Consider the following 7,816-nt stretch of genomic DNA (forward strand, 5'->3'; position numbering starts at 1 on the left):
ATGCTCTTGAGGTTCAAGATGCATGCAAAGCCTTGAGCAGCGAGGCAACTGATGGAGACTTGGTGGTTGAGAGGGAGCGTATATTACCTCTCAACATGCAAAGCCAGAAGAAGTCTCAGACGATTGTGGAGGAGCCACGATTAGTGCAGCAGCTTCAGGAGGTTGTGGAGGAGCCACAACAGGGGAAGCTGAGAGGAGATAGAGTAGAGACATCTACTCATCCAGAGACCTCCAGTAGGGGGAAACTTCGAGCCAGATGGGCTGAAGGATCGCATGCAGGCATACCTCTAGGTAGGAGGTGGGGTGATGTGGATTGATTGTCCCAAGGAGGAGGGGCAGGATCCTTGAGGTACCCAACCTCTTGGATGAGACCTTGCTACGGGAGCCCCGATGTGTAGTAGCAGGAACTGACTGATTGGGTAGAGACAGATGCGGATGGAGCGGCAGAGAGAGCGACAGTGCAGGGAATCCTAGGACAGCGCATAGCTAGCAGGCTGTAGCAATGCGAGAGGCACAAGTGTTTTGCACAGTGCTAGGTGGCACAGAGAGGTGTACAATGGTGCGAGATGCATGGAGTTGTTGCAGTAGAGTAGATGTCAGAGAGGGAGCACTTGTCAGCAGCAGGTAGAGCTTCAGCATCAGAGGATGTTTCTATCCCAACAGGGAGGTCAGTTGGGAGGTGCAGTGCGGATGCAATGCTGGGAGAAAGAACCAGCAGTAGCACAGATGCAGTTAGAGATCAAAGTGACAGAGGCTAGAGCAATCAGATACTGAAGAGCACAGAGATGCAGAGTTTCAGTCGACAGAGGCAATAGCAGTCAGAGACTTTGATGACAGAGCAAGTGGACCGGCTAGATGTGTTGCATGGAGAACATTCCAGAGTTACAGGATCAGGTTTGAGAGGAAGCCTTTCTTGTTGAGAGGGAGTGTTGAAAAGTGTGCAACAAGAAATGCTTGTTGAGATTGCAACAAGATGATGGAGCTTAGTGAAAAGAGTCGCCTTCACTAAGTGGGCCCGCAGGCTATTTTTGGCGCAAGTCTATTTTTAGACTATGTCTATTTTTAGACATACGGATCATGTCTATGGATTGCAGGTTGATGTTTATGGATGATTGGTCAAGTTGGGAAAAATAGATGGACTTCTATTTTTGATGAAAGTGTGAGTGATCACAGTGTGAGTGATCAAAGTCTATTTTTAGACTAGCTTTCAAAAATAGAAAAGTCAAATATTATTATCTCATAATAATATTTGGACTATAAACTTGATCTTATTCTCTTGGAGCACTTTAGTTTGAGCTACAGAGGTGGCACATGCAGCTGTCAGAAGGAAATACGCTTTTCTTATGAGTGAGTTGAGTTGTTGCATGCATGACTTCAGTTAGAACTCAAGTGAGTTGAGTTTAGTGGACTGGAGGTGCAGTTGATGGAGTTGTGTTCAGTTTAGCTTTGTTAAACTAGTTGTATTTAGTCCAACTGATCAATAGACTAGAGATGAGTTGGGTGAATTAGTTATTAATTAATTCACAAGTTATTAACTCATAATGCAACTATAGAATACATCAGTTAACTCAGTTGCATGTCAGTGCATGTTCAGTTCAACAGGGACAGGTGGTAGAGAATCAGATTGCTATCAGTTGTGACTATAGTTGTGCACCAGATCTTGCACAATAAAGGGATTGAGTATGCCAATGAGTTTGCTCACGTATTTTCCCAGTATTGTAGCCTTTGCTCACGTCCAACAAAGTGTGAGTGATTATTTTGAGGTGAAATACGAGTTTGGGAAGCCATTCTCATCAGTTCTTGAGCAGGTATTGAGCAGTGGAGGCAGGCAAGCAGTGGAATAGATTTGGAGATCAGATCTGAGCTGTATTGTGTGTAACAGGTGGAGATACTTGTGAGAAGTATTATGCTGTGTATTGTTACATGATTCAATCAATATAATATACAGATAGTGTGGGGTTTTTAGCAAGATGCTTTCCCCGGGATACATACTGTGTTAATGAGTTTGATTGATGCTTCTATGTGTGCCTGTGAATGTTTCTGCTTCTGTAAATTGATGATCAACATAGAGGAGATTATGTATTATACATGTTCCGCTTATAATTGTATGATCAGGATAATCTCTGTGAATATGTGTTAAATTATTCAAAATTTCTACACCTCACCTACAAGCATATGTTTGGACTCCAGGTAGTATCGTGGTGCGCTTTCAGGAGGAAAGATCACAGATTTCACGATGTGGCATGGCAAGCGTAAGACAATTTTGAGTTCACCTAGTTGATTCATGACATGCAGAGTCTATACATTGATTACACACAGGGAGCAAAGTTATGGAACAAGAGGGTCCCAACAGTTGTCAGGACTATGTCGCAACAAATCTTGTTATGGCATCCAGGGATTCTGTTAGCTGACAGGTCACTCCACTTTGTGATGATGAGAGACATGGCAGAGGGTGATATGGTTCACCTTGGATTTGACACATGGGGGATCATTGAGACCTCCACCGTATCGCGAGGTAGATTTATCCTGTTGTTGCTCAGGACCGAGATTGATAGTGGATGGGTAGGCATTAGCATCATGGAGATGCCTGGGCAGTATGCGCTTGACCTTCACAGATTTTTCGCCATCAGGTCCCAGGAGAGGAGGGTACAGTCTGGTCATGATGGGGATTATGCCATAGTTAGAGTGGCACATTGCTAGCATGGTGGCACCCTTTTGAGACTAGCAAGGGACCCGAGCAACATAATACTTCATAGCTCAACAACTTTTAGGGATGAGCTGGCTACTACATGGGGAGATCATTCAGATCTTCCATTGGGCTTTAATGAGTCATTAATGGTGTCAGTGACTTCATTAACATGGAAGGTTTCCCACTAGGATGATATCTGGAGAAGCTCATGTGAGCGAGACTTTATCTCCACAGGGATTGGGTGGTATCTTCAAGAGTTTACTCTTGGAGTGCATGAGATGGACTACTTGGTAGGACCGCTTCATGAGGGTTGGACATGGTGCTACATTATCATGATTCCCTACTCATTGATGGTATGCGGAGGGCTTTTGGTACTTATACATGGCAGGGTAGTGAATACAGCAAGGGGAGCTTCATGTTGTACGTGATGGCTTGAGATCCTAGTATTGAGGGATTCCTTCATGACATGACAATGCAAAGGTCGGGGACGATTCAGTGGTGCATCTTGGACCTTGCCATATTTTGCAGTGACAGAGGGGATCAACACCCAGACATCATGCTTGTTCAAGCATTGCTTGAGGACAACAATTTGTGGCGGGGAGGACTGTGATATCCCCAATTTTGATTTTTTTTTTAATTTAATAAGATTAACTAAGTATTGGGGAAATGCTAAGCATAACAAAATTTTGTAATATGAGCATTAGAGACATTTTTGGTACATGGGACTTAGGAAAAATCAATTTTGTGGAAAGGAGGTCGAAATATTTGGATGAGGGACCCACAAGAAAAGGTGAGGAAGCAATTATAAATAGAGGGTTGAAGGCAACATTGGGCACCTTTTGGTAATTTGACATTTACACATTGTTGCTCTAGTTGTTCAGCTGAGTCACAAGTGTTGTTTAGCACCAGAGGTTTCCAAGGGGAAATCTCACCCTCTTCTTCGGTGGACCACGAGTGCCACCCTAGGGAGGTATTGTCATGACTTTGTGGATACTTGGGGGACCAGTCTTAGGCGGTACGACTTGCCTTAGCTTCACCCTGGATGTAGAAGAAGAACCACATAGTTCTTGGGTGAAGTGGGGTATTGAAATTAGAGGCTATACCATTACTGGGAAATTCCTTGTCCAAATTGCAGGTGAAGGAAGAGAATTTATGGGAGTTGAGAGTGCCCTTCTCAGCAAGACAAATTTCTTTGGTTGGGCCTGTGTAGACTTGTCCTAGTACTTCACAATCATTGGTGGAACTGATTGTGGGGAGGATTGAGAGAAGGATTTAGGAGCTGAGCTGCTGGGATTTCATTTAGAGGGCCATTGGAGGAGGATTATTGTAGTTTGGAGAGAAGAGATTGATAGGAGTAGCTACAGTAACAAAATTTGAATTTGGTGGAGGGTCAAGTTGTGAAGGGTCAAATTTTGAAGTTTGGAACCAACGGAAACCCTTTTTGGGTTTTTATGGGTTTTTGACAAGGACCTCATATCTAAAATTGCAGAATTTTTTGCGCTAATTTGAACGGTCAAATAAGGGTCTTAACTCTCCCAACTCAGCAAGCACCAAGAGGAGCTAGGGGAAATTTGTGCAGAAATTCAGAGGTCAACATTTGGCTAATTCCTTCGTGGATTTTTGGTGGAGAACTCAAAGTTAATTTCCTTGAATTTTCCGAGCACCGGAGGAGGCCCTAGCAGCAGTTCTTCATAGGCAGCAACATATTTCTTGACAGTTTCAGTGCAGAGCGAGGAGAGAGCAACATCAGATTTGGGAGGTACTCTTATTATTCATTCGGGCTTAGCTAGCGTGCCTTGAGCACACCCAAGTACACTATTTTCAACGCTTTATTGTACTCTCTTCATATTATAATAAAATGACTCAGCCAAACAATTTTTGATACAATTTCATAGACTGATTCATGTATTTGATTTTCATAAAACGTATATATTTACTTTATTATTTATTGTAAAAATTTTCTAATTATATTACATAATACTAGCTTGAAACAACTACAAATCTGTCCTCTCTATATATTGCCGTCCCAACCGTTATCCCCTAAAAATTTGGAGGCGCGCTTTAACCCTTCTAGGGACTCATCTCGCCTCCGTCGTTCTTGGTCCCCAAAGCAAGTGCAACATAGAAAAAAAAAAGTAATACCAAATTCAGCTTATCCTAACAATAATGAAAACAAAAAGGGCAAGATTAAAAATATTCTCCCAACCTTGCTCACCCGGATAATAACCGCCGTAATAAGAAAAATTGAGCCCCGGAAGAATCAAACGTTTAAATATTTCATGTCAGCCTCTAAAAGCTCCCGTGGGAGGAGAGAAAAATCAAACCTTCTATGTTATTACTCTTAAAATTAAATATTACATGTCGTCTTCTACCATCACAGCAATAGAATCAGCAACACTCAGTTCAGTCAGCCTTCTGAGATGGTAAGAGTTGTTTGCTCAAAGTCTGCTAAATCTGCTCCGGTTGTCCGACGTATGCTCCCGTTGTGGCAACTTTTTAGCCATTTCTCTGAGTTCAAACTTTTGAATTTTGCCGGTGGAAGTCTTCGGCAGTGATTCCAGGAACACCACAGTTTTGGGAACCATGTAGTGAGGCAGCCGCTCTCTGCAGACCGAAATAATCTCTGCCTCTGTTACCGTTACCCTCGAAACATTAGGATTGCTTGGCCCTCCTCTGGTACTCACAAAGGCACAGGGGGTCTCTCCCCAGAAAGGATCAGGCCTTGCCACAACAGCCGCCTCCACAACCATGGGATGGTCATACAACACTGACTCCACCCCCACGCTGCTGACGTTCTCCCCCCTTGAGATTATAACGTCTTTCGAACGGTCCTTTATTTCCAGGTAACCGTCCGGGTGGATCACTGCCAGATCTCCCGTGTGGAACCACCCACCTTCCATGGCTTTTGCAGTGCTCCTTTCGTCCTTCAGATATCCCTTCATAACACTCGGCCCTCTCATCATGACCTCGCCCATCTGCACTCCGTCTCTCGCCACGCTGCCCATGCTACCCGGATCTTTTACCTCCAATTCGGCCAAACTTAGCGACCGCACCCCCTGTCTAGCTGTCATTTGAGCTCTCTCGTTGGCTGGAAGTTTGTTCCACTCAGATTTCCAAGCGCATGAAACCACCACTCCTGCGGTCTCTGTGAGGCCATAACCATGAGTAACAGAGAATCCGAGTTCTTCAATCTTCAGCAGCACAGCAGCGGGTGGAGGAGCTCCGGAGGTCAAGATTTCCACCCTAACGGGAAACGGCTTTCTGACGGATGGATCTGCGTTTGCAATCATGGTCAGCACCACAGGCGCGGCGCAGAGATGGGTGACCTGGTGGTCGTTGAGGGCTTTATAGATGATGTGGCCGTCGAATTTCCTTAAGCAGATATTTGTGCCGCCGAGGGCAGCTATTCCCCAAGGGAAACACCAGCCATTAGCATGAAACATGGGAAGAGTCCACAGATAAACAGGCCGTGACTTCATACCCCACGTGAAAAGAGTATCCATAACCATAGAGTAGATTCCCCTGTGGCTGTGGACTACTCCCTTGGGACCAGAGGTTGTGCCCGATGTATAATTCACAACAATGGACTGCCATTCGTCCACGGGCCACCGTGTCTCGAACTCTGGATCTCCCTCTTGCAATAGCCCTTCGTATGTTGTGGCTGTTTCTGTACTCGTCGGAACCAATTCTGTGCCATTGACAAGCTCCTGGATGATTACCAGGGTGGGTTTGTGGTTGGTTCCGCGTAGAGCTTGCGTGACGAGAGGCAGTAATTGGTAATCCACAAACACAATCTTGGGTTGACAGTGATTGAATTGAGCAGCCATTGTTCGAGCATCCAGACGCGTGTTGACGGTGTTAAGAACGGCCCCTGCCATTGGAACTGCGAAATGCATTTCGTAAATGGCAGGAACGTTGGGAGCCACCACAGAGACCTGCAGAGTGAATAAGGTCAAGCTTATATACTGATCTGCGCTGGTGGGTCTCCCGTATGGTCAAAGAATAATAAAATTCCCACAAAAATTATGATATGAAAGATTAGAATACTTACCACATCCCCTGTTGAGATATTGCGAGCAGAGAGAGCAGAGTTGAGCCTGCGACAGCGTTGGTAAGTCTCAGACCATGTAAAACGCGTAGAATTGTAGACGAGAGAGGTGGAGTCTCCATAGACAATAGCAGCTCTCTCTATGAAGCGGATGGGTGACAATGGAGGGTAATTCGCCGCACAGAGCTTCATCGATTCCTCCATTGTGAACTCTGTGTCACAAAATCCAATCTGAAATCTACAAATCCAACGCTGCAATTATACCAGGAAACAACTAGTTGTTTATGGCTAGCCTTCAGAAAATTCGGAAGACACGTTCATCTTCCATGCTTAGTTATCACGTGTAGCTATGGTATTCCGAAACCATTTTCTTGTGCCGTGGTCTATTCCATCGTGAGCTTTGCGTAAGTGCTTTCTATCCGTGATTGCGCCTAATTACATTCCACAATGAGAGTGAAGGAGAGTTTGTGAACTTGAAAAAAGAAGTGGAAGTGTAAGATGACGAGAAACCAGGATTGAGACGTTGCTAGTTCACTTACTGTTGTTATGAATTGCATTTATAACGGCAACTCCATGCAACTTTCCACGCTCTGCATTTATGAGATATGAGCGGTTTCTGTGGTCTCGGCAAGCCTGCCAACGTTATGGTAACGCTGATTTGGCTTTGCAGATGATCGTAATCGATCCAAGCAGTTAATCAAGTTAATCGAATATTTCAAACGTCAGTCAATAGTAAGCACTACTTTGTGGACCTATATAGCTTTTGTTGCTAGTGTGGATGTGAGGTGAGCGTTATTATGATATTTCGTTTTAAATGGAATTAGAAAATGGCATGTTGGTTCAATTTCAAGTTTTAATATTTTAAGAATACGCGAGGTACGTGTTTATAGTGATATTTTAAAAATAGAATTAAAAATATGATAGATGTATATATGTTGTTTTAATTTAAATTCTAATATTTTATTTTGGTTTTTAAAAAATTATATATATTTTTATTTTTAATATTTTAAAAGTATATATATATATATATATATATATATTTTTTTTATGAGATATGTTAATAGTGAAATATTATTCAT

At 43.5% G+C, this 7,816-nt stretch overlaps 1 pseudogene across 1 annotated transcript; it reads right to left on the minus strand.

The window, feature by feature from the left end:
* Positions 1 to 5,127: 5,127 nt before the first annotated feature.
* LOC149260833 (putative acyl-activating enzyme 5, peroxisomal pseudogene) lies at positions 5,128 to 6,941 on the minus strand (annotated as a pseudogene). The gene is made up of 2 exons (XR_016268200.1): positions 6,741 to 6,941; positions 5,128 to 6,624 (listed from the first exon to the last, which is right to left on the minus strand). The product of XR_016268200.1 is annotated as a putative acyl-activating enzyme 5, peroxisomal pseudogene (transcript).
* Between the last annotated feature and the right edge of the window lie 875 nt (positions 6,942 to 7,816).

Source organism: Pinus tabuliformis, chromosome 6 (genome assembly GCF_031772625.1).
Source record: "Pinus tabuliformis cultivar Carrire ecotype Pingquan chromosome 6, CPIR1, whole genome shotgun sequence".
Taxonomy (NCBI): Eukaryota; Viridiplantae; Streptophyta; class Pinopsida; order Pinales; family Pinaceae; genus Pinus; species Pinus tabuliformis.